Genomic DNA, 27,949 nt, shown 5'->3' with positions numbered 1-27,949 from the left:
ACCCTGGGCTCCAACCTCATAGGTAGCAAGGAATAGCCTAGTAAGAGCACCAGTGGAAGGGGAAGCTCTTGGTCCTGCCAAGGCTGGACCCCCAGTGAACGTGATTGTTGGGGGGAGGGTGGTAATGGGGGGAGGGTGGGGAGGGGAACACCCATATAGAAGGGGAGGGGGAGGGGCTAGGGGGATGTTGGCCTGGAAACCGGGAAAGGGAATAACAATCGAAATGTAAATAAGAAATACTCAAGTTAATAAAGATGAAAAAAAAAAAAAAAAAGAAGAAGTCCTTTATAACATGCAATGGTCCAAAAGCTACTATCTCCATGGGAACCACCATTCAGAGAAGGAGGCTGTTGAGTATGCTCCCAGAAGAATGTCTCTAAGCTATCAGTGGCTTGAGGTAATAGTAGCCTGGGTTTATCTGTAGCATGGGCCTAGTAGGTGTCCAGAGATCCCTGCATATGCTGAGCAGGTCATCCATGAGCAGCTAAAATAGGTTTCTTTGGGGCTAAGTTCAAACAGTTGGATTGTGGAAATGTATGCTCAGCCCTGACGGACTTTGTGCTGTTCTCCCCTGTGTTCTGTGAAACAGCAACCTAGGTACCAGCATAGGGACGGCAGCCAGCTCACTCATAAATGATCATTTTCAAAAGAGTGCCAGAGCAGGTCCATGCGTTTTCGCTGAGTAATATTTCCTATCAGTTTCTTGGGGTGTACGTCTAGAACATTGTATCATATGCTGCTACACGTTTACACCACTGCAGTTACATAAATTAAGGATAATTTCTGTGATTTGAGTTTCAATAAATGCACAACTGAACTATAAATATCAATCTCTATAGATTAAGAAATAAACCAGGGGTCTATAAAATCGATTATGAAATAACCTATCTCATTTTTGTTAGTATAGCGTAAAGAATATTATATGGCAAGCTAAAAATGGACTGAACTCCGAAGAAAAATAAATCATTTTTATACTTTACTAAATGACTACTTTTCTCATTAGACAGAATCAGTCTGGCTTTTGTTAATAAACATATACTTTTTAGTTATGCTGACTAGTGTTTATACAGAGGTAACGACGCTTCTGATATGTGATGACTGTCAGCACGTGGACATGAGTTTACACCTGTATTATCTCGTCTCCTCCCCAAGGATGTTACGTCTTACGCTTTCAGCCTATCTGTCTGATACCTGCATGCGAGGGCCACCCCAAAGTCTTGTTCCTTCTCAGTGCCCATCTTTCTTGGGTGAAGATGTTTGGGGACAGGAAGTGGCCTCTACAATAGGGTTTTAATTGCTTGCTCATCCTGGAGCTTCTGGGCTGCATAGAGGATGTCTGTGCTCCCTCAGGCCGTGACAGACAGACAGACATAAAAGCACAGGATGAGCAGAGTTAGACATCCTCACAAATGGAGGCAGAGCATTGATCTCAGGAGTGAGGAGTCCTGGTTGTGTGGAAGCTTCTCTTGCGCTGCCTCTGGGCCTTTTGTGCACTCTGGAGAAGGCGGTCCTTTTCATCGTCTCTCATGGCTGCATGCTGAGCAGCTGACTGGAATATGCCTTGTGGGTGCTATGCAGTGTGCTTTTCTTTTTCCTTTTTTTTTTTTTTTTTTTTTTTTTTTCGGAGCTGGGGACCAACCAGGGCCTCAGCGCTTCCCTAGGCAAGCGCTCTACCACTGAGCTAAATCCCAACCCCTGCAGTGTGCTTTTCTTATTTTACTCTGCTACAAAACGTTGGCAGCCCAAGCACTGGACAGGGTGGTAGTCCCTCAGAAGCTCATTGGTTTCCTATCTGTTCAGTGACAGTGGGTCCCATGTGCTCACACTTCTCCTGGGGTGGAATCTTCAGATTCTCACCTCGGACCTCACACGAGACTCCACGGGTTCTCCACTGAGAGAATATGATATCTGTGGTGGACAGGAACATTTCCTGTCTGACCTTTGCTCTTAACTATTAAGTTTATAAATACTTTAGGGAGCTGGAGAGATGGCTCAGCGGTTAAGAGCACTGACTGCTCTTTCAGAGGTTCTGAGTTCAATTCCGAGCAACCACATGATGGCTCACAACCATCTGTAATGGGATCCGATGCCCTCTTCTGGTGTGTCTGAAGACAGCTACAGTGTACTCATGTACATAAAATAAATGAATCTTTAAAATAAATAAATAAATAAATAAATAAATAAATAAATAAATATTTTAGGGTACCAGATTCTTAATTTGACATTTCTTTAAGACCTCATATTGTACTGTGTGTGTGTGTGTGTGTGTGTGTGTGTGTGTGTGTTTAATCTGTGTTAGCAATGTATCTTCAACGTTCTCTTTGAAATGGATTAGATTTTAGTGTGACTTTTCCCTTTGATTTTCTTTCTTTTCTTTTTTTTTTTTTTTTTTTTTTTTTTTGGAGCTGGGGATGATTTTATTTCTTAATTGTTTAGGGTCTATAGCAATGTTTTAATATTACAGAGCTTCACTTTTTTGTTGTTTGGTTGGTTGGTTGGTTTTGGTTTTGGTTTTGGTTTTGGTTTTGTTTTGTAGTTTACCCAATCTGTTTCATATCTCATTGCAGGCTATTTTGTGAAGTCTTTCCTACTACTTTGTCAAGCTTAGTAATCATACTTCACCACTGTTTCTTCCTCTAGGGTCCGAACTTGTGAAGTCCCTTACCTGTACAAGATCCATCTCCCGCATAACCCTTATACAGTGTTTATCTAGCGTGTGTTAGAGATTGCTTCTGTCCTGTTTCCAGTGGCCACCTTCACAGAAGCCAGTGCCAGGCGGTTTGTGTTCTGGTTGTACCTTGTTCCTGGCCAGCTTCTGAATGGTCACGATAGGCTAAACAGGTCCTGATAGGTAGGTTAAACGCTACGAGTTAACCTTTTAATTGCAATGGCGTTGTCTATCAGAGGTGAGTTTCTTACACTATGGCATGTCTAACGCTGGTCAGCCAATGCCTTGTCCACATTCCAAGATGGAAGCTGGCAGATCCTCACCTAAACTCTCATTCCTCAGCAAGGCAATGTGCTACTGTGACCCAAAGTAATAGAGGCCACCGCCGCTCTCAGCCTAGTAAACAGACTTCAAAATGTGGTCTTTCCTAATTGTACACTGCTGAATAATATAAGAGACTGTTTGACATAGCGGGTAAACATCACAGTTGCTCCCATAAAGAAAACCAAATGCAGAAGCCAGATGTAGTAGCTCCCACAACCAGGAGACTGAGGCAGGATGGCAAGTTCAGTGGCGGACCAGACTACAAAACTCGGCTGTCTCCATCCTTGGGGGAAAATGAAACAAAGTATCTAAAGTTAAGAGACTTGTAGATACTTAGTAGAACCTATGATATAATTCCTAAATTATTAAATGAAGAATTATAACAATCTGCCTTTCTCACATTCACATATGATTTTGAGCATTAATTGGTAAGATACATTGATGGTTCATTTGATCTGTTATGTTTTCATTATAGGCGTAGACCATGTAAATTAATAGATTAAAAATTAGGACAAAATAAATATTGGACAGGAGGATAATTTTAATGAAGTGCTCATCAAATGTACTTTACATGTAACATTTTATTTACTTCGCAGTTTGATTCTATGAGGCAGCAAAATTATCCCCACTCTGAAGGTGACATTCTGGGGACATTCAGCTAATGTGAACTTTTGTAACAGAGCAGAATTGTAAGGCTTTTCAAAGACCTGCAGTCTAGGAGACCACCCTCCTCGTCCCTACCTCGCGCTGGTCTCCTTCTGCCAAACTGAACATCAGCAAACAACAAGCTCTTATTTCCACTGCACTTGTTTCTAACTTTGTGAGGTTTTGAGTTATTTATTATTATTATTATTATTATTATTATTCATTCATTCATGGCCTAAATTTATAGAACATCCGTCCTTTAATGTACTACAGTGTTTGAAAGTGAGGGGTGCATGGTGCAGCGAGGCATGAGGACTCTTGTGTGGTAACAGTGTTTAGGTTGTGGGGTTTGTGTCTCCGAGTCTCCGTAGTCTGGCCGTGCTCCATCTTCTCGCTGTGGGCTTAAATGGCTCCTTCAGTTCCTTTTGTTGTTCATGTGGATACAGCAAGCATTGGGCTCACAGCGCTCTGTGAACATAGGCAAGTCACTTCACAATTCTGTATTATTATTGTATAATTTGTTAAGTAAGAAAAGATCTTATATGTCTTCAGTTTGGGAACCTCAGTGTTTTTAACCTGCTTGGGAATGCTCTTCGTAGGGTGAATAGTCATATATCAAAGCAGACATGATGGTGAAGACGGCTCTTGTGTGCAAGTCTAGTTCATCCCTTGGCTTTGTGTGTTCATGCTTGCATGATAGCATCTCCTGTTATAGCACTGAACCTGGCTTGAGAACTCCTGCCACAGTTCCTTAAATCACTACTTAGGCAGTTACTTCCCCCTTTCACCAAGGCAGATAAGCAGTCATAGAAAGGAGATGAAAGGCTTAGCCTCTGCACTGACTGACCTTGGTTTCAAGCCCAGCTCCATCTCTCCATAGTTCCAGCACTTCCTTATCATCTCAGAAGCCTCTCCTCTGTGCAGCAGACAGGAGAACAACCATACTTTCTCACAGATAGTGATTATTAGGTGCTCGTCAGCATTAATAAACCATTGATTATATTGGCAACAAAAGTTTAGGCTTAGTCTACCCACACATAATTTCTTTCAAGGAGAAAATACCTTTGTTATTCTTTCATGACCTTCTGCACCAGCACACATATGGATGTCAGATGGCACGGTTGATTCTAAGCCTCCTGAAGAGAAGCGGAGAGAGTCTCTGATGCTTTTAAATCTGTGTGGTGATAAAGCTTTTCATTTCATTTCCCATGGGGAAATTATTTATCTGTATTCTGTACCTATGGATCTCTCTGTCTCTCTCTCTGTCTCTCTCTCTCTGTCTCCCCTCTCCCCCTGCTCTGTGTGTGTGTGTGTGTGTGTGTGTGTGTGTGTGTGTTTGTACATCCCTTTAGCAATGAAAAGAGCTTCTGAGCTGAGTCATAAAAGGTGTGAGAAGAGCAGAATCTACTTTACTTCATTAACAAATATATTAACCAGCTTTTGATATGTGTTTTCCATTTCACTGATAAAATAACTTACCAATGAAACATCTTGTCAAGTGTCATATAATAAATACATTATAGCCCCAGGAATTAGACCCAAATTGACATTCAAAACTCCAGAGATGGAAAGTTCAAAGGTACCTTGCATGATTGTAAAACAATGAAAAGTCCCACATTAGAGTTTAGTAAACAAAGTGCTTTTACAGCACCTGCTATCGTCTTCATTATCATTAGGTAGGTGTAAAAAACAGATCTGTCTCGTAGCGGTAGTTTTGGCCTAGGTATTTTTTCATAGATCATTGTGTCTTAGTCCATTTAGATTTTGATATAATAATCTAGACTCCTTTTCTCAATTTAATTGGCATATTGTTATGTATATTGGTGAACACTATGAGACATTCCTAAGACAATTATCGTAGCCCTGCTGAGATCAGTGCCCTAAAGGGTGATAGCGTGTAAAGCCCACTGGGGCCCGTTTGTGGCCCTGCACATTAGAGGTTCGTGTGTGCACAGTGTCCTTGCCAGTGCCTTCAACCTCAGCAGTGTTGGTGCTGATCTCTCAGTTTAATATCTCTTAGATCATGAAAACCTTTTGAGCTGTTATATTTATAACAAAGATAATATTACTGGACCTCTTCCTAGAGTCAGGTAGAACTGAAAACAGCATTTCAGTAAAGCCTTCCACAGACGTTCCCACTGTGAGCTATAGGAGTGGACTCGTGATGCCCGTGCAGCTTCCCTGGCCCTCGGTGTCCATTATAAAATCCTCATGTTGATTGTGTGTTCCATTCCCAGGGTGTGAGAGATCTTAGCCAGTCTTCATCTCCGTCCTTACTTTCCAGCAGGGCTATTTTTATCTCTCATCACCAAACACAGCATATTATAAGACAGGATTTCTCTTTTCATAATTGGCAGTGGTTGTATGTGAGTCTCTGGCCATATTTTTGCTTTACATAGAAATGGCTATCATAGCTGTGGGAGAGCGGCGTACGGTAATCCCAGCACCGAGGAAGGACTGTGAGTTTATGATCAGCGTGCTGTGCATTGAGCCCTAGGCCACAGAGCTTCACCAGTCCCTGCTCAGAACGTTTATTGAGACTGGAAAAAAATAGAAAGTTTTTTTTTTAATGAAACCATATTCTAATTAATTATTTTATTCTTTCTAATTGTATTGTGTATTAGAGACCTTTCATAAAATAATATTAAAATAGTATACTTAAAATATTCCCTCTGTAGCATGAACTTGGAAATCTTTGGTCAGATAGGTGTTGCCTATGAATGCCCTAGCACCGCCACTGCTGTAAGCCCTGACACCACCTCAGTGGAGTTTTTTCTGTCTTAACTTGTAGACTATTTACTATCAGATCTACCTTCTTAGCAAGGCTATAACTGTGTTGTGCAAGTGTTTTCCTACAGGAATTGTGCTGTGGGGAAGTCTCCAGGATTAATTTGTTTTGAATAAAATGTCCCCACTCCCCTCTTTGTGGGGGGAGCACAGTTGCATCCAAATATATGCTGTGGCAGTTGTCAAGATCTTTCCCTCTTAGAAGAGTGGCTCATCTCACACACATTCTTCCTTTTATTAGTCCTTCCATCCGTTGGTGTCTCAGTTCCTTCCATATCTTGGTATTTTAAGTGGTGCATTAGTTAAAGCAGGAATGTAGCTATCTATACCTTTCAGATACCTCTTTCTGTAACTTAAAATCTGCCTAAATTGAAATGGCTGGATCAAATGGATGGTAACTTTTTAAAAAATCAGCAACCTCTACTGCTTTCAAAATTCACTGGTTACATAACTGCTCCCTGCCCTGGACAACACCCACTCCATTTTTGGTGATCCTCAAGGGAGGAGCTCATTTTGCTTCAAATGGTCATTTTCCTGCTGATTAGAACTGTGGAACAGGTCTGGGACCCCTATGGAAGAGTTAGGGGAAGGACTGAAGGAGCTGAAGTCATCCTCATCGGAAGACCAACAGTGTCAACTAACCCAGATCCCAGGGAACTCCCAGAAACTGAGCCACCAACCAAAGAGCATACATGGGTCCTGTGAAACCCACCCCACCCCTCCCCCACACATATGGAGCAGAGGACTGCCTTGTCTGGACTCAGTGGGAGATGAGCCTAATCCCATAGAGGCTTGATGCCCCAGGGAGTGGGGAATTGGGGGCACCAGCTGAGAGGCAAAGGGAAGGGGGGAGGGAGAAGAACTCTGCTCTGCAGGGGGAGAACAGAAGGGGGGACAACCATTGAGATGTAATTAATTAATCAATTAATTAATAATGAACCGTGGGACACTCACCATATACATTTTGAATTTTTTTAAGTCTTCCTCTTGTAAACGTTGTTAATTTCTTTCCCACTTTGTATAAGGTTATTTGTTTCCGTTTGTTGGCTTGCACATAGGATTTCCTATCAGGTCTGTGGTTAGAAAATGTGTTCTGCCCTGAACACTGCCTTTTAATTCTCTTTAATGTTTACTTTGCTGGGCGGGAGCTTTGCAGTCTGAGGTAATTGCAGCTGCCTTGTTTTGCCTTTGCTGACATTTTATATTCCAAAAACATTTATTCCAAAACAAATATCAAATTCTCAGCTTTGTGATTGATACATTGTGGACTCAGTAATGTTCTGAGAGTCCTCCCTGGAGCAGAATAAAATAATTTGAATAAATTTCCCAGTTCCTGAGCAGTTGAGGAAAGCACACCTTCCTCACCCACAGCCAGGCAGTTCGGGCCATGAACAAGCAACTGAACACAGGCTAACTGATCTGCCCTCCAGGAGTAATTACTCCTTTAAGAATCTCATTGTAGGGCTGGAGAGATGGCTCAGAGGTTAAGAGCACTGACTGCTCTTCCAGAGGTCCTGAGTTCAATTCCCGTCAACCACATGGGATCTGATGCCCTCTTCTGGTGTGTCTGAAGACAGCCACAGTGTACTTGTGTATAATAAATAAATCTTTGAAAAAAAAGAATCTCATTGTAAAAACAGCTGTTATTCCATTCCTGGACTTGGGGGGTAATAGTTCTTGGTATTTGTCAGCATGAAGGACAGGGCTTGCAGAAGAAATTGCCATATGGCGGTGGCCGTGTATAGAGATTCAGTCAGGCCCGTGGACCTGGAGCATGCACTACTCAGTGTGTTACAGGTGAAGCCACTCTACCGTATGGCGTACAGAATGCAGTGAGGATGTTAGAGCCTGCGACTTGGCAACAGACCCGAGGTGGTCTGAGCGCTCTCGAGAGAGCTCCAGAAATAATTTCAACAATGTATTGTTGACACTCACTTACTCTGAATATCGATTTCTCCACCTAACAAGCATACAAGGAGTAAAATGTAGGAAATAGCTGACCCGGCAACAAGCAGGTTTACAAGTGGTTAATATGTTAGACCAGTACTTTGAACTTACTGCTCCATGTGTGCTATGACAGTGGCCGTAACTGTAACCTATGAGCCATCACCTTTAGAGTGCAGTGTCTGTCTTTACATGTAGGCTGTGTTGCTTCTGTGTACCCGTTCCCCTTAAAGTACACTCAGCAGACCCTGGAAATTGGATGTGCTTATTACTGATAAGCAATGTCCATGGAAAAGTCTTCAGATTGGGTGAAGTTTTTACTTGTGGTCGAATAAAAAGGGAAAGTTTTATTCAAATAAGGGCATTTTGCCAGCCTTTCCTCTGTGATGTACGGTAATAGTTTTCTGGCTATTTAAATGGCTGAGAGGTAAGTACTTATTTTAAAATGTTTTACATATATTTCTTTTTTAATATCCTATTATGGGTAAAAGTGAGACAGGCCTTAAATCTAAGTTGTTATAATATTCTAATAGCCCTAAATGGATCACTATTTCTCGTAAACAAACGTGGGTTAAGCTATTGTACCAGACACATTTATTTGTCTAATATCTGTTCTACATTTTTTAAGTAGACCATTGGTTCTCAGACACTTACTAACTTCAGTACCTTTTGTTCAGCCGTGGCACTCATAAGCATAAATGCAAAGCAAATGAAAATGCTATAATTAAGATGGGAGGAGCGGCTGTCTCCCTGTCCTGTTTTTTCTTCCCTGTGTTCAGTCCTCACAAGCCCAGCCCCCTGCTCTGCACCCCCCCCATCCACAGCCCTCATCCTGCCCAGCACCCTGCTCTGGTCCCTGCCCCCATCCCCCTGCCCCAGCTCTCCTCCTGCTCTGCCCCCTGCTCACCCCTCTCTCCCAGCCCTCATCCTGGCCTCCCCTCCATACCTCTTTTTGACATTTCTCATTCTTGATATCACTTCCGCTCCTGTCCCCACTCCCCGTCCCCATCCCCTTGTCCCCATCCCCTTGCAGTCTGTGTGGTCTCATACACAGAGACCACATACACATACATTTCTCATTCATGACCATTGTCAATTTCTTAAACAAGCCCTGTGGTGGCAAAGGGAATCAAGTTTTAGATCATAGCACCGTTTTTGTTTCACCGGTTCCTCTCTCAGCAGAGTCCACTCCCAGGGACGTGTCTGTTACCCATTTCTGGACAGCACACACGTAGGAAGTCCACACTGGACTCAGGATTATGTTTTCCAAGCCAAGGAGACCCATCCATTAAACAGACAGCCAGTGTTTAGACGGCACACAGTGCATACTTTAAGTTTTTCTCCCTCACAGCTTTCATCCCAGGACTAATATTTACCTGCATAGTAAAAGAATTCAGATTCTTTGAACTCTATCAATAACGTCCATTAAGTAAATATTTTTACTAATACAATTGGATAACTGTCTTCTAATGACAATATCTTAGATGAAGATACCTTATTAGAATTCCAAAAACGTAGGGACCAAACTACGACCAATATACAATATAATTTTAAATGATGAACAAGGCAGGGTTTTTTAAATTTTTATTTAATTTAGGTGTGGGAGGGGGTTAGACAGGGTTTCTCTGTTTAGCCTTGGCTGTCCTGGAACTTGGTCTGTGGACCAGGATGGCCTCAAACTCCCATCTGCCTCTGTCTTCTGTGTCCAGAAACGATGAGTGCCACCACACCCAACTGAACAAGCAGTTTTTATCCGTGAGTACATACCTGTCACTAAGTAACAGTGTGTTCATTCATTACTCTTTCTCCTACTAACTTGGACTGAGCTGGGAAATTGTGGTAGCTCTTTCGTTCTGCAGATAAATTCATACACAGGTGGTGATAGCTACTTCCTCTCTGCCTTTCATTTAATGGGACCAGTGCCGAGAGGTGACTTGCCTACAGAGTAGCAAAGCCCAACCTTATCTTCTGATGGGGCCTTTGCCATGGCTTCCTCACCAGGGTATAAAACTAGATTTGTCTCATCACTAGTTGCCTTGTTTCTAGTAATACTTTTCTTACAGATGTGCATGGACTAAATTGAGGAAACAAAATGCTTAATACAAAAATATGTGTACTGAATGGATACTGTTAATTATGGTTGCACTTAGAGTGCCTTAGTATTGTTAAACAAATGATTCATTTTTAGGAAATGTCTCTGCAGATTTCTTGGTTACAGTAAAATTCACTAGTGGAAGTATAGCAGAAGGTTTTCCACATTGCAAAAGCTGTGCAGAGCCATGACTTTTGATTTTCCTATACAAAATGCATTTCCAACTAAAGTGATGATATTATATTGATTTTGGATGCACTGAACACCATTCCTGACATTCCTTCAAATTCTTATTATTAAACAAATGATATTTAGAGGAGCACCAGGGTTTTACTTAAGGATTATTTAATTTTGAGCACAACAAACTTGAGTGGCACAAGAAAGTACTGTCTAAAATGGGCTACATCCTGGACACTGATACATGGTCCCTGGACACTGATACATGGTCCCTGGACACTAATACATGTTCCCTGGACACTGATACATGGTCCCTGGACACTGATACATGTCTGTGAGGAAATTCATGTTGTTTTACTTTGAGAGGGAGAGTAACTGTAGAAACAGATGGCCAAAATGACGAGATACATTCCACTCTCCAGCTCCTTACAAAATGAACGCCACCGCACAAAAGACTCTTCCTCTGTCTGAAGTGATGCCTTAGAGACAATAGACATGACTAGCATGGGCTACTATTTCTTAAATATTTGAAGGATATTGATCTTGATGACTAAAAGGTAATGCTTTTAAAGGTATGCGTTCAGGGCTAGAAGGGCGGCTGAGAGGTTAACAGCTCTTAATGTTCTTGCAAAGGACCTGAGTTCATTTCCTTCTCCCTTAGTCAAGGAGATCACAGTTACTGCCTGTAACTCCAGATCCAGGGGACTGGATGCCTCTGGGGGCAACTGCACTCACATGTACATATGACTACACACACACACACACACACACACACACACACACACACACACACACACAAACATGACTTAAATTTTTTAAAAAATTGTCTCATATTGAATTTTTTTAAAGGAAAATAATAATGCCAGCACTACTCTTAGTTTAGAAAAGGATCTAAGATCTCCAGATTCTACCTTACCCTTCAGGAACCTGAAGGATAGAGTTTAATGCTAATCAATCAGGTCTTCAGTCAGGAGACTGTTACCAAAATCAGAGATGTAAATGATTCCTGCAATTCAATGCTGTAATAACACAACTTACATTTTAGAACACACTTATTCTGAAAAGTTTGAAGTATTCATTAATAATAGCCCAAAGTGAGAATGTGAAGGGGTACCATTCATATTTGAATCACTCTGTCCTGTTCAAGGTTTCATTTGAAACATATGGATGCCATTTTGAACCCACAGAGAAGAAGTGTGGTCTGTATTTTCATATGAAGCGTCCTATGGTACACATTCATGCTGCTGATTGTCATGTTCCTGTGACTGACTGTAGATCCACAACGCATATTCTTTCTAGTATATACAAAATGCTAATGATAATAAATTAGATGAAGATGAAGAACAATTGCTACTCAGGTAATAAGATCATAAAGTAGCAAAATCATTCATGAAGACTTCTTCGACACATTGTATCAATAATTCATGAAGTGTTCTTAACCATGTTACATCATGGTAGTAGGTGAAGAATTAATGAAACAATATGTTGGTGGTTTTTCTTCTTCTTCAAAATCACCATGCTTTACAAGTTTATATTTAAAACTTACAGTTCAGGCCACTTTTTTAGGTTCACCCCTTGTATAGAAATCAGTTCTGCTGGGGTTTCTCCTCATGCACTCAGTCATTAGCCAAGCTCAGAATGGGCATTGGAAACAGGTACAGAAGAGCTGCCTCTGCAAAGCAATGCCACGGTTCTGGGACTTAACCCTGGACAGCCTCGGTGGCAGGAACAGCCACAATAATGTGTGCTTGCACATGTGCCTCTTTCATCCAGAGCTTAGCAGTCCTATCGTCCCTCCAAGTCATCTACTCCATTCTGTGGTTCCTTATGGCCAGTGAATAAAGAGATAAAATTGGTGGAAATCTGAGTGTGATTTATGTTAGTTGTGTGGAACTAGTCATGAGATCTGTTGTGGTTTGAGTATGCATGGCCAAGGGAGTGGCACTATTTAGAGGTGTGGCCTTGTTGGAGTAGGTGTATCACTGTAGCTGTGGGTTTTAATACCCTATCCTAACTGCCTGGAAGTCAGTTAGGATAACCACTAGCAAAACCTTCAGATGAAGGTGTAGAACTCTGTTTCTCCTATACCATGCCTGCCTGGATGCTTCTATGTTCCTGCCTTGATAATGGACTGAAATTCTGAACCTGCAAGCCAGACCCAGTTAAATGTTGTCTTTTATAAGACTTGCCTTGGTCATGGTGTCCATTCACAGCAGTAAACCCTAACTAAGACAAGATCACACTTAATGCCTTAGTGCATATATAGTCTAAGTCTTGCTCAGGGATGAGATATATATACCAGTAACATATCTCTCTCCCTCTCTTTCCCTCTCCCTCCCCCCCAATCCTCTACATCCCCCCCCCCCAGTTTTGGAATTCAGGATTGGTAATTCTGTGTGCATCATGATGAGCAAAAACAAGCTAGGGTTCCTGGACAATGTTCATAAAAGGTGTGAGTACTCAGTTTATCAGAGAAAGAACATAGAGCATTGAAAAGGAAAAAAGTGAAGCCAAATATATGGACACAGTGTGGCATTGATGATAAGGATGGCAATTTTATCCCTGGGTTTAGAACAAAAGAAATTATTTAGGTATTTTAGTATTTTATATATGTATTTATGTACACACACACACACACACACACACACACACATACACCTGAGAAAAAGCAATTGTGGAAAACTTAAAGAATTTATCTTGTCAGTAATTTTAATCAAGTGAAAAGGATTTCATATTTATTTGTGTCAATTAGTGAGAATTCTTATTAATAAAGCTTAGAAAGTGAATATTTCACAGTGCATTGCTTTAAGAACATGGTCACAGAGAAGTATTTCATGTGGAACATGGTGAATGCTTTATTGAACATTAGCATGCAAAGGACTATCTCTGCAATGTCTTCCATCCTGTGTCACAGAAGGACCAACTGATGCTTACTACATCAGTTCTTAAGTGTGCTAAGGATTATCCCCTCATGGTACTGTTAGGATTATACTTATCCTTTCTGGAATATTCTTGTTTTCAAGTATCTATTGTAGATCACTAACTCAGACACAATATGGTTTGGTTTGGCTTTTGCCTCTGGGAGATGTCAGAGAACATGGCAGCCGCCAACCTGCCCTTGACATTCTGCCCCTAACAGCTTGACCTCACCTATCCTGGTTACTGTTTACATTGGTCTCCATTCCTGCTAGGGGGACGGGAAAAACTTTAGTCTCCTTGTTCAGGGTCATGAGTGGACTGATATTCCACTTAGTAATGATGTAACACATGCTAACCCACAAACATCTAAAGGATTGAAATGTAGCAAACTGAGCATTTTACTCTAGCAAATACAATGTCATAGTTACAAGCTATACTTAATAATGTAAATATATCACACATTTGTTTAAGTCACAGAAAATGATTTTGCAGGCAAAATTCTCTTATTGTAAGCATTATGAAATATTCAATAGTTTGAAACTTTTTGAGTTATAAGTCTTTATCGTAATGCCATCTTAGAATGACAGAAGCAAAGTGTGTGTGTGTGTGTTTGTGTGTGTGTGTGTGTGTGTGTGTGTGTGTGTGTGTGTAAAACTAAGAAGGCAGAGCTATTTTCCAACTGTGTGATTGCTACTATTTTGTTCTTGGCTGTCCTTTTTGTTGTAAATTAGAATAGATGAAGGCTGTCAGCCAAGTTAATAATGGATGCTAATTTAACGTGATACAATTGATGAACTTTAAATTGTCCCCTCTTCCCCAATGAAACACTGAGTAGAGTGTAAACTACCAGACAGAGTACTTTGACTTAGACTCTTCGTTATTGAAAAATTTGTTGTAATGATGAGAAATTGGAATGGATTATGTATGGAGAATTTTATATGTTTTTAAAACTATTTGGCTATATTACTTGATTAATATAGCCAAAGAAATGGACTGTGCTAATGTATAATACCAATGCACACACATAAAAGAGAAATGAATGTAAGCTGGGGTAGGGGTTGGCAGGCTTAAAGCTTGGTCCTCATACAACCTTTAAATGACACAAAAACAACTACTGTATAAGGAAAAGGAGATTGAAAAGTCCATATGTGCTGTTGGATATTCATCTCCATGGTTCTGATGGGCTTTGGGAATACGGATGATTTTAAACCACACACATGCCCAGATGGACCTGAAAAGAAAGAAAGGATCTTGGAAGTCCTCCGTGTGGCGTCTTCTAGGCAGCTGGAACACCGAGAGTTGTTACAAGTATACTTGTAAGTTGTTACAAGGTACTCACTCCAGTTGTTACAGGTATCAAAACTGCCATTATTGGGAGCATTGTCTCCAGTGCCTTTCCCATTAGTTAATTAGAAAAACATTGTTAACACTGTTTATTCACAGAATTATGATTCATGTTCATACAAACTTTTCAGGATAGCTTTTTAATTTTTTAAAGTTATATTTATTTGTGTGTGTGTGTGTGTGTGTGTGTGTGTGTGTTGCATTGCATTCATGCATATATGTGGACCATGTTGTGTGCCTGTGCCCACAGAGACCAGAAATGACTACCATGTCCCCTGAGACTGGGATTATGGGTGATATTTTAAGCTGGCATGTGGGTCCTGATAATGAACCAAGGTCCATTTCAAGAGCAACAACCGACTTTAACTGTTGGACCATCTCTGCAGCCCCCTTGGGATAGTGTGGGAACAAAGAGAGAAAGACAGATATTAGGACTATGTTCTTTTCAAGCCCCATCGTCACACCTTCTAGTGTTTTGGTGTAGAGGTTGAGGATTAACACAGTGCGCTCTCTTTCTCTCTCTCTCTCTCTCTCTCTCTCTCTCTCTCTCTCTCTCTCTCTCTCTCTCTGTTTCTATGTTGTGTGTTTCTCTCTGTGTCTTTCCTTTTGTCTGTCTATCTGTCTCATCTCCATCTCCCTCTCTCTCCTTCTGTCTTTGTCTGTCTCTCTGTGTGTGTCTTTGTGCCCCTCCCTCTGTCTGTCTCTGTCTGTCTGTCTGTCTCTCTCTCTCTCTCTCCTTTTCCCTCTCTTTCCTTAAGATTAGTGCTACATAAGCCTCTATCCGAGAAACCCCCCGTGCAGTGGATAGCAGTTGATATAGAAATCCAAGACTGACCTACAAGGGGAAGACAGATGAGGGCAAATCTCTAGCCCTATAGCAGCCACTTTCCCCTCCAAGGCTCAGGCAACATCACAGAGCACTGGGGAGAATGAAAGTAAAATCAACCATAGGGAGCTGTGTAGCAAAGGATGACTTCTGGACATGGTATGACCATTGCTTTCTGGCACTCACCGTAGCTGGGGCTCTCTGCGCATGATCTGCACCTGATTGGGCCCATCAGCATCTCAGCACAGATGGAGGATGGACCCATGAGGGCTTCTGTCAGATTGAGAAGCCATTAGCAGCACTTACTGGTTGTTGGAGGAAGTGGATCTTGTCTTCCACAGTACAGTGGTCACTGTTGAATTGTTTTTGCTCAAGTGATACATCTGCACATGCTCAACCAGGAAACCCTAATTTCATTTGGTTGCACAAAAAGAAAGCCATGAGTAGGAAAGGACGTGTAGAAATGCTAGAGAGAGGAAGAGCTGAGAGAAATGGGCTGGGAATGGGTAAAACTCATCACATACGTGTATGGAAGTATGGAAATGTTTACAGTGGCTACACTCATGGTACGTGGCCTCAACTTTGATATTCCATAGATATCATGATTGAGATGCTAGTTTTGTGCTGCAGTCCGGATTCACAGTTGCACTGCTGTTCCCCAAATGGCTCATAGTCGGTGAGTGACAAGTAGCACGATTTTAACATAAGCACCAGACCACTGCTCAGCTGCCCAGTATGAATGCAGAGAGCTGTAAATCCACCTCGGGCCATTTGTTGTTGTTGTTGACATTGGCTTGTTTTTATTCCTTTTTGTTTATAATGCAAAAGTCTATTGGCTCAAAGCACATGGGCAAAAAGCAGTGTCCTGGAGGCCGTGGGCCACTGAACACTGCTGAAATGCTGGGAAGAACACCAATCTTGCCTAGGTCAAGATTCAGAGTTACCAAGAAAAGAGAACTAATGCCGTCTCAGCAAGCATGTGTATGCTATTAGGATTATAAAAAAGGTTCAAGGCCGAAATACTAAGACAAATTATAGAACAATTCTAAGCTATGGAAACATATTTCAAAACACAGAACAAAAGCAATGTTGGACAAAAGTCAATAAAGCAGGTGTATAATAGGAAGGCTTTGCCAGTTACTTCTCTCATCATGTCACCACAATGGTTGACAAGGTTCTTAAGGAATTCGAGATTCACTTTGGTGCCCATTTTGAAGATGAAATCTATCCTAGCGAAGAAGGCAGGGCTGCAGGTGTGGGAGCAGCTCTTGGCCTTAGCATCAGGAGCACAGGTTGCCAGCTAACACTCTGCAGATCAGGATATTCACTCCCTGCCCCACCTTATTCTCTCCACCACACAGCTGTGGGATGGTGCCATGCACATGCAGGAGGACTCGTTCCTCCTCAGTTAACCCTCTGAAATGTTCTCTTGGAGGCGTCTAGAGTTGCACTCCCATCTCCCAAGTGACTCTAGATCCACTCAAGCTGACACAGAAGATCCCCTATCACTCTAGGAAGGGACAACACTGGGAGGACCGGAAGCACTGAGATTGAGTCACACACAGACTAGAAGGAAGGATGTCGGTGGTGCTGGATGCTTAGTGCTGGGCATCCTCCTTTCTCCAGGGTCTGTAACCTCGTGTTGGTGGTTCTCCTATCTTTGTGTTTACTATTGTTGGTTCATTGTCCAATTCCTAAAACAATAGAAGGCGAAGGAAGTAGGAGCCATGTTAATTACAAGGAAACTTTATTAACCAGTAAGATAAGAATGAAATACTTGATCAATGATGGGGAAGCAGTCAGCTGTCCATAGGAAATGTGAAGCAGAATGACTGTTAGCTCACACGGAAACATTCATCCAAGACATCCAGTCAGTTTTCGGGATGGGGGTCTTTTTCATTAGCCCATAGACTGTTTTCCAAAAAGAGTTCCTTAAAATTCTCAAGCAAATAATACAAAAGACCTTGTGGATACCCTGAACTGCATCAGATCTTCCTTTGCACTATCTTGATAGGACACATGGCTATCCAGGTAATCCAGAAAGAGCTCCCTATTTTGTGCCTCTTAACTGTCATAGCTGCAGAATTTCTCTGGCCACAAGAGATTATTAGGGTCCTGGGATAGACCCCTGGATGTCCTAGGCAAGCACTGCTCAGATGGCCCAGATTACATAGTATACTGTTCCGCTGAATTTATCTAATAGTTACATTTGACTTTATAATTTATACACATGGCAGAATTGAAACTGAATTAGCATGTGAAGGTGTCTGCGTGTCTCTCTGACCACCAGATGGCAAACTTCATCACAGTATTCTTAGTCTTAACCCAGGTTAATCTGACAGCCTAAATGGTTTCCTGTGCCCCATCTAAAGTCAGCTTGAAGTTAGCTGAGTTTTCAGAGCCAGATCCCTTTCTCTGAGAAAGAGGAGGAGAATCAGGCTTCTCAAGTTGCTCTGGGCTCCTTAATGGCCTCAGTAAAGATAAGGATCTTGTCTTTCCCTAAGCTCAACAGTCCTGTCTGCTCCATGGAGGAGCCTTCAGTGCTCCATTCTCTGGTCCTTCTGGAAGTTTCTCCTCCTCAAGTCGCACCAAGTGTGGCAGTCAACGCCTGTCAGTTGTAATTGCCTTTCCAGATTTGTCTAAGATTTGTATCATCTTAGCCAGGTACTAATCTTACACATTTGGACTTCGTAGAGTCATGTAAGCTGTAATTTAAACAACGGACACAGATTTTTCACTTTCCTGCAGTCTCAAAAAACAGTAATTTATTATTCTGTTCTTTTTATTTTCCCAAATTATACATTCTGTGATAAACATGTCAATAATTTAGAGCATCAGAGTAGTCGGGAATATCCTTGTTTTCCCCCCTGAGAGAAAAGTTGGAAAAACATAAATACAAATGAATTCAAAGTCATGCTCTGGTAGGAAATCTTTCCTCAGACATAAAAGCACAGGTACAGATATAAATGTGGATGACATGGACAGATGGGCTTGTTCTATTCGACGATGCTTTATCTCTTGAGCCGCATGAACCTACGCCATTGTAGCCCCCGAGAGTAAGATTTGTCTCAGATCTTACTTTAATCTCTATATGAATTTATGCACGTTTATATGTGTATTTGAAAATACTTATTCTCTTCCCTTTGTGCAATTAGCTCTTTGACACTTTGCATTGTCGTTAAAATTTTGTGAAAAGTTCTTTTTTTTTAATGAATGATGCAATTTATTAACGCAGCATCCTTTGTCCTAATGCTTCTCACTGGCAGCTGCCACCTGTTCAGCAATCATGTCCAGATCTCTCTGTCCCTGAGCTGTTAGCTCTCGGCCCCCATCCTGCTCCTTTTCCACCATTTTAAGCCCCTCAAGGGCTTGGGGGACCTGGCGGCCCACGCTCTTAGAGCCTCTGCTGAAGTGGCTGGGCCTGGCCTCGGTAGATCTTGGTCATGGAACCAACCCCCCCCCTCCTACCACCACCACCACGGAGGTACAGGTGCCGTGCTGTGGAAGCAGCTCGCCTGTTTACCAGTTCTCATCACATGGGGCAAGCTCTTTGTGCTTGGCCAGCTCGACTGTCCACCTATGTGGGGACTTTCAGCTTCCCGGACTGTTTGAGGAAGGCTGCCAGAGCTCTGACGAACTCCTGCTGGTTAATGTCTTTTACAGTAAATCCAGGCATCCTGAGGCTTCCGCGCTGCCAGCCTGGGGAAAGGGGAAAGAAGTTCTTAATAATCATTTTACATGCTCGATAGCCAAGTTACCTCAAAATTTTCACTATAATAAATGATACTTTGGCTGAGATTAATAAATCTCTCAGTCGCTATTTAATTAACATAGAATCTGAGCAGTGGAATTACTGGGCTAAATAAAGGTATGTGCACTTGCCAGCTTCCCTATACATTTAAAGAATAACTTCCCCTATATTTGAGACCATATTAGTTTCATTCTCCTCACTTGTGCTTAAGTACTTCATTACTTTAATTTTGTCAGTTGGGTAAAGATATTTCTCGATGTGCTCATGTTTACTAATTCGTGTTATAACTCTTTCTTTCTAACATTATTAAGTTACATGTGTGATAATTTTTTTATTAAATTATTCAAACAGGTCACAATATTGGGAGAGGAAATGTTCACGAAGAAAATGCAATTTTTGAAGGAGGCAGGGTTTATGAGATGCAACTCTAGTGTTTTCTAGATTCTTGTATGTGTAGATCACACGGAAACGACAGAGCTGCTTCAGCCCCTCAGCCCTTCCCTGGTCAGTGTTGGTTCCCTGAGTCCCTGAGAAGATTGGATCCTGCCGCAGGCTTCTTGGGGAGATTTAGTCCCTTCAAAAATATGGTCTTCCCAAAGAGAATTCTCTCTTTATCAGAAAGCTATAAGATTGATAAGCCACCATACATCTGAAAATCCACAAAACCCGGGCTTCCCATGTAAGTGCCGTCTCTTTGAAGGCATTAGGATTTGTCTATACATGAAGAAAGCCTTGTTTTCCACAGCAACAAAGTGATGCACCTCCCCCTGTTCCCACTAGAGAAAGCCTTGCCAAGTCTGGTGTTTATTGTTCTCTGAAGGTGTCTTTGCATCACTTCCAATTAGATGTTTCAAGTCAGCAGGATACAGTAAATTATCACAACTGTTATTGTAAGTTCAAACATAAGTGTTAGCAGGAGAATTGCTACAGGGTAGCATTTAGACCCTTAACTGTCCCATGTCTTTTCTTTAATGCCTCTGCTATATGCTGCTTAGACTGATAAGCTCAAAGAAACTTCTGACTCCAGTAAATATGTGAATTTGGTTTACTTTTGAGGTCAAGACAATATTTATGTTAAATTAAGTTTGCTTGGTTAATCATCTTACCTTCTTGGAGCAACTAAGCCATGAATGTGTAGAGTGGGTTGTTAAGGCGGCTCAGGGACTGCGCCTGCGTGCTTTGTGATGACTGTGGCATTCAGTCAATGGGCTGACCGTTCATGCCATGTCTGCTACTCGTATCACCAATGCAAAGCAACAGTGGACCAAAGGAGCCAAAGAACACTTAAAATTTCAGAAACATTTCTTTTTGTTGTTGTTGTTGTTAATAAGTGATTCTTTTTTTTCCATCTTTATTAACTTGAGTATTTCTTATTTACATTTCGATTGTTATTTCCCTTCCTGGTTTCCAGGCCAACATCCCCCTAACCCCTCCCCCTCCCCTTCTCTATGGGTGTTCCCCTCCTCATTCTCCCCCCACCCATTACCGCCCTCCCCCCAACAATCACGTTCACTGGGGTTTCAGTCTTGGCCAGAAACATTTCAATAGTATTTCTAAAAATCATTCATCTCCCAATAACTCATATATTTATTTGACCTTGTTGGCTTTCAAATTAGCAAAAATACATTAACTAGGAAAATCCTACATTCTCACCACTACCTTATTAAGGTTGCAACACCACACATTCTAGGATCTTGCCTATCCAACGTTTATATCTGGCAGTGTGTTGTGAGCAAGGCTCATGCCAAATGACTCATCAGTGGACATGTAGTGGTGTTTCAAGTGCTGACACCATAAACTTTTTCTCATATGCAGGAACTGAAACTTCCCCCCGTGTTTAGGGTATCAAAGGGGACAGGAGAGGTTTAGAGGACTCAGAGAGAAGCAGAGATATTTGAAGCAAAGCAAAGCAAGGCCCAGAGAGATGAATGAACAGAAATGATATTAAGTATGTGTCGTGGGAAGAAGCATGTCGTCAGTCCCACAGACTTAAGGAACTGTGTAATATGTTATTCTTAACAAAATTACCATTTAGTTATCAGACCACAGTTACTCAAGTCTACACATCTTGGGCTCCAGTCCAATTATCACTGCCACCTGCTTGAGAAGTCATTAAACTCTTCTTCTATAAATTAATATTTGGGCTTTAAATCTCACTTTTATAAGTAGGATATAAATCTGAAAGACAAGCGTTCTGTTCTATTTCTTGCTAGTATTTACAACCGTAGCTACCCATCCTGTACTATGTCAGCTTTTGACTAGCTAATGATTGACGGAGTTAATTATTCATACTATAATAAAAGAAGAAGTAAACTTGTGCCGAAAACATATAGAGATATACTTCAAAATTGGAAGGCATGCAATAGCTATTCCATCAAGTTATTTAATTTCACCATGTGACGCTCCTGACGCAGAGGATCTGCACTGGCTAGTTCTAGGTCAGCTTGACACAGAGTGGCGTCATCAGAGATGAGGGAACCTCAATAAGGAAAAATGCCTGCCTAAGGTCCAGCCATAAGGCATTTTCTTAATTAGTGCTCAATGGGAGAGGGGCCAGATGTTGTGGGTGGTGCTGTCCCTGGGCTGGAAGTCCTGGGTTCTATAAGAAAGCAGGCTGCGCAGGCTATAAAAATCAAGCCGGTAGGCAGCACCCCTCCACGCCTTCTGCATCGGCTCCTGCCTCTGGGTTCCTGCCCTGCTTGAGTTCCTGCCCTCACTGCTTTTAATAGTGAATTATTTTATGGAACTGTGAGTGAAATAAACCCTTTTCCCTCAAATTGCTTTGGCCATGGTGTTTTATCATAGCAATAGTAACCCTAAATACAACAATATCTGTGCTTCTGAGCCAAGCTAATGTTTCTCTGACTATAAGAAATGAAGGTAAACAGTTTTATATTTCATATAATTTACACGTTGAATTATCTTATACTTAAGAGGTGGCAGTTCCGATGAGTATAACACTTGAATTAATTTCAAAATCCCCTGACCTGAGAAATGTGTGTAGCCATGGTTACCTCTGTTGTGATAAATCATCTCTGACAAACGCATTACAATCTGGTCCTAAGAGAGAATAATTGTACAGAAACAGAAACTGGACATTCCTCTTAAAGCTGAAGATGTGCTCCATGTATACTTTCAACTTTGATAATACAGATAATACTTAGAGAAACAGTGAGCCAGACCAAGGGTGTGCAAGTCCTGTGAGACGGCTACATCAATGTGTCATTTACAGTACCTAACTTTAAGAGAAAGGAATATATATATATATATATATATATATATTTTTTTTTTTTTCACCCCACAAGTAAGAGGGGCCGAGGGCAGATCTTCAACATCCACATAAAAGCCAGGAATACATGTACATTTGTAACCTCAGTGTAAAACATCTCGGAAACTGGTGCTAAATATGAGCTCACCATGTTTTAGCTCTTTCTGAACTCTGGCTGGCTAGTTCAAGTCAGCTGTTCTGGCTCTAACTTCTGGCCAAGCTGACTGATCGATTGTGACTTCCCCCAGCTCTTCTCTGAATTTCTCTGCTTGGCCTCAAACTAACTCTGGCAATCTGTTCTAATCTTCTGGCTCCTTCTTATTCTCTGGCTTCACCTGCCTCTTCTGACCTGTGCTGAACTGCATGAGCTCAGAAACAAGCTCACCTGCACTACCCTGCACTGATTCCTGACTGACCGAGCAGACTGAACGGCCACCATGCTCCCTGCTCTTAAATGGCCCTTCTCTTGAGAGTTGGGCGTGTCCTATCTCCGACTCATTCTGGCACATCTTTCTCCAATTTGTCACATTGACTGCCCCTCAACTAGACGTCATTGTTTCTGCCTCCCCTCTTGCGTGAGTTCCTGCCCTGATGGGCCTCAATGATGAACTGTTATTGGATGATTTCAGACTACACAACGCTACATAGAGAGACCTTGCCTTACAATAAATACACATGGAAGGTTGCCACTCTAGCTTGACCTAATTGTGCTCCCTGTCCCTGGTGTAAGGTCACCTGGGTATGGACTTAGTTATATGCCTGAGAGTAGAACCTGGAAAGTGGAGCTAGTGTTTATTAAAGCAGGGGCCGGGGAGCAGTTTTGATGAGCATTTGGACATTCTCGTTGGCCTCCTGGTTGGCAATTTGGACTTTATACACAGAAGTTTCTAAAATATATCACATGTTATATGGCAAATAAATGCCTTTGTTATGTAACTTTAATTAAAAATGTAGAAAAACACCTCAATTAAAAAAAAAAGTCCCACTAACAGAGATGTCTTGTTATAATAGCAATGTCTATAGCAATAATGTCTCCTTGCTTGACCACATTCTGGTTTAAAGCTCCCATCTGCTCACACAGCGTAGTCATACATGCAAAAATGCAATAACTTTACTTTTGCAAGCTGAGAACTCTTTAGATAAAATCCCTGTCATCCTTCATTGTTTTTAATTGACTTTAGTCTTTCTTTAAAAATTTTTTATTGGGTATTTTGTTTATTTATATTTCGGATGTCATCCCCCTTCCTGTTTTTTTCTCCAACTCCCCCTCCATCCCACTCCCTTTCCCCCTGCCTCCATGAGGGTGCCTCCCCACCCACCCACTCACCCACTTCCTCCCCACTGACCTGACATTCCCCTACACTGGGGCATTGAGCCTTCACAGGACCAAGGGCTTCTCCTCCCTTTGATGCCAGACAAGGCCATCCTCTGCTACATATGCAGCCGGAGCCATGGATCCCTCCATGTGTACTCTTTGGTTGGTGGTTTAGTCTCTGGGAGCTCTAGAGAGTCTGGTTGGTTGATATTGTTGTTCTTCCTATGGGGTTTCAGTCCTTTCTCTGACTCCTCCATTGGGGACCCCGTTCTCAGTACATTTGTCAGGCTCTGGCAGAGCCTCGCAGGAGACAGCTATATCAGGCTCCTGTACGCAAGTACTTCTTGACTTAAACAAAATATTTTCTAGTCAGTAGATTGGATAAAACTTTTAAGGCTCAACTCTGTTAAAGTACTTCAATTGCAAATCTTCTGAGATAGTTTAGTGGTTTTGTTTGTTTTTAATTCTTCTTTCATACATTACATCCTGACTGTAGTTTCCTTCCCTTCACTCTTCCTAGCTCTGTTCCCCTCTCCCAGATCCACTCTGACATCATGCATGTCTGTCTTTATGTGTTTGTTAGCACTGTGTGTCCTCGATCACTGTATTGCCCAGGAGACATTGTCTCACGTTGTTAGAGTTTCATAGACAACGTTAGTCGACACGATAGAGTCATAGTCAGTCCGGGTTCAAGCTACATATTTCTGAGGTTTGTCTTGGTCCTAGTGAATTTTTAACTCAATGATTATCCATTGCAAGTATGCCATGTGCCAGATACTTTTAGATGCTTACATTTTACTATAAATATTTACTATATATATAGATTTTCTTCATCTCTGCTGATATTAGAAAGACAGATTCTAAACAGATAAGAAGCAAAATGGGTTGCATGTCCTCCAGTAGGCAATACAGCAGAGAAGAGCAAGAGGGCAGAGAGATGATGACACCCAGGTTTGTGTGTGCTTGGTCTATGTTTGTGAACATGACTTAAAGTTTTAATGGAGTCTGCAAGGAAGAATGAAACTTTAGGTAAAGGAACGACCATGGCTGCCTAGCCCTAAAGCAAACACTTGGGGACTTTCTCGGTCTGTCCTCAAGAAAGTAAAGTAACTCAATTAATCCGTAAATGTAGACACAGTGTATGGTGTCATTAATAAAGATATTGGCCCTATAATTTACTTCCTCCTTTTCAATTTGTTCAGGAATCTAGGGAGGGTCCTCAATACTTCTGCAGCTCATTATTGGTTTTTAGTAGGTGGCCAGTTCCAGAGAGAGGGCTCTAATAGGGTAATAAAGAATTCATTTCTTTTCCTTGATCCATTTAAAATTTTTATCAACTAAGAAGTAAATGTCTTGGTTATAAAAATTTCGAGTTGGGGGAGGCAAATTGGTAAAAACAGAAATATATTGTATTAGAGAGAAAGGGTATGTTAATTGTTATATGATCGTTAAATACTTGATGATTGAAAAAATGCCATAAGACATTTAATTCAGGAAAATCACCAGGTAACAGGTAAAGCAGTGAGGACTCAGAGAGGGGAGCTACAGAACTACGTAGAGCAACCTTGAACAGTGAGGCTGGGTCAAGAAAGCCACCGACCAAGATGCGGTAGAGCCACCTCGTAGATGCCTCTAGAGCCTGACTCCTCAGCACCGTGAATGCAGAATGGGTGAAGGGTGGTTTCACTGGTATTAAAACAAAGGGAAGTGTGCTGAACTTTCTTCTTAGGCGGGACATCCTTGTTCCCTGGACTGCTCTTGACTCGCAAGTGGACTTTTGCTCCGTGTTCTTCAATCCATACAGCTTTCCTCTCTGTCTCCATCAGCATAGGGAAGGTTACCTGGCACATGAAGGAGCCTGTGTCAACCAGTGAGTGGCGTTTAGGATTCACTTTGGATCAGCAGTAGATTGGCAGTGTCGATGGTTCTCTGCCTGTCTGATTCAGGGAATCAGATAGGAGGTCAATAAAGGGCCATATTGAGAGAGATTTAACAACACACCAGAAGGCCAGCAGTTCAAAAATAATTCTACACTCAAAGATAAATTAGGATAGCAATTTTCAAAGTTAAAATTTTTAAGTGCCAATATGAAGATCTGATTTTATTTTTAAGAAATTTCACACCTCACACCAGTGCTAACTGGGGAATACTGGTTTTAATCATTTGTATCAGTGAAACCTGGGGCTGCAAGTTAGAGCTAGCAACAGAAAAATAAATTTAAAAGCAAAATAAAATCCACTGTGTCACCTTGTCTTGGAAAAGTATCCAAATTAGTGTGGATTGTGAGAAGTGTTCCATCACGTTCTAAGTAAGTCTGACCACACTTCTGTGGTGTGTGTGCTCTTTGTATGTCCAGACAGACCCTCAAAACCAACGCCGAGGACTTCCACTAGAAACAGAGTAAGCCCCTTGAGGGCAACACCACATGCCTGGCTCTCTTTCCAGAGCAGAGAGGATTTCACAGATTTCTGTTGCATAAATAATGAATGAAAAGTGTTACAATGGTCCATCTGTTTGAGTTGAAGGTGTGAGAAATTGTTCAAATGCTTACTGTGTACTTGAAGAATTTTTTGCAAATTAAGTTTGAAGTATCTTTATTAATTTTAATGTCCCAAAAAGATCACAAGGGAAAAATAGGTATTTATTGTTAACTGTCATGTCAGAAACCAACAGTATGTGTGAGGAGACTTGCTAAGAAGTAGTAATTCTGGACCCTTATCAATGGCTGATTTGATGCCCAATGACCATCTGCCATAGAAGGCAGAGTGGTTTCCGCATGCTGTAAGATTGGACAAGTTAACTTCTAGAATTCCTTTAACTTTAAAAATGAACTATTGCCACGAGTCTGGTGTGACCACTGCCTCTATATATCTGATTCGTGCTTGAAATGTGTTCCAAATACTTTAAAGAAGGCAGTTTACAGCAGGTGAAATAATCTGTTCCCTATCAAACTATCCTTCATGTTTAAAATTAAGACAACAAAACTTAGTTGCTTTTAAAAAGTAAGTCATGGTTCCTTTCACAAAACTGTGTTCATGTATCACTACAGTAAGTCAGTGAACATCCTTGGTATTTCCCAGTAGAGACATTTTAAATGATAATTTGCAGATGACTTGATAAAGAAACATTTTAACATTTTTAAAGTTTTCTAATATTGAATTTAAAACTACTCCATTCATTAATAACAAAATAATACAGTTCCTTTAAAAGAACAAATATTTAGCATATTGATTATGAGGAAATTGTCATTATTTGGATCATTTATCTGTCTTTGATGATCTAAGCAGCTCTCACAGAACTATGATACTATAATCACAGACAGCCATGGTGCGGGTCTGAGTACCAGATGCTAGCCATGGAGATCTGTGAGGCAGTCAAAGAGTTGTGCTCTCCAAAGAGGAGGGAGAATTGTGTCAAGGTAGGCTGCCAGGTCTCTCCCGCAGCCACTCCTTAGAGGGCAGCTTGGAGCCAAGGTCAGGGCCACTGAGTGGGAAGTGACTGCAGACTGCAGTAGGCTTGAACAGTTTCCAGCAAGAAAGAGAATTCTCTTCCCAAGAGGTCACAGCTCTATAAGACAGACACTCCTAGAGCCCTTTGATGAAACAAATCTTGTGCTTTATTTCTTGTGGATAAGGTCTTATATACATTTTGGGGTGGGTTGGTGCTTTCTTTTGGTTTGGTCAGAGATGTTAGGGATGCCTCATCTGTATTTGGAAGGACTTCAAGTGCTGTCTGTAAGTGACTGACTGTCACAGTCCTCTCCACGGGGTGTTGCGGCCACGTGTTCCAGGACAGGAACCAGGTCTGGAGTACATGAAGCTCTCAGATAGGAGAATTCACTGGGGTTTCTGAATCAGCTCAACCCTCCCAGTTTCTGTCCAGCGGCGAC

At 41.5% G+C, this 27,949-nt stretch overlaps 1 protein-coding gene and 1 pseudogene across 1 annotated transcript in view; one reads left to right on the top strand and one right to left on the bottom strand.

Moving 5' to 3' along the window:
• Atrnl1 (attractin like 1) overlaps positions 1–27,949 on the top strand; it is a 540,190-nt gene that overhangs the window by 292,133 nt on the left and 220,108 nt on the right. The window lies entirely within an intron of this gene.
• Positions 18,973–19,402, bottom strand: LOC116891323 (annotated as a pseudogene).

This window comes from Rattus rattus, chromosome 2 (assembly GCF_011064425.1).
Source record: "Rattus rattus isolate New Zealand chromosome 2, Rrattus_CSIRO_v1, whole genome shotgun sequence".
Taxonomy (NCBI): Eukaryota; Metazoa; Chordata; class Mammalia; order Rodentia; family Muridae; genus Rattus; species Rattus rattus.
This window is presented reverse-complemented; position numbering and strand designations above follow the sequence as displayed.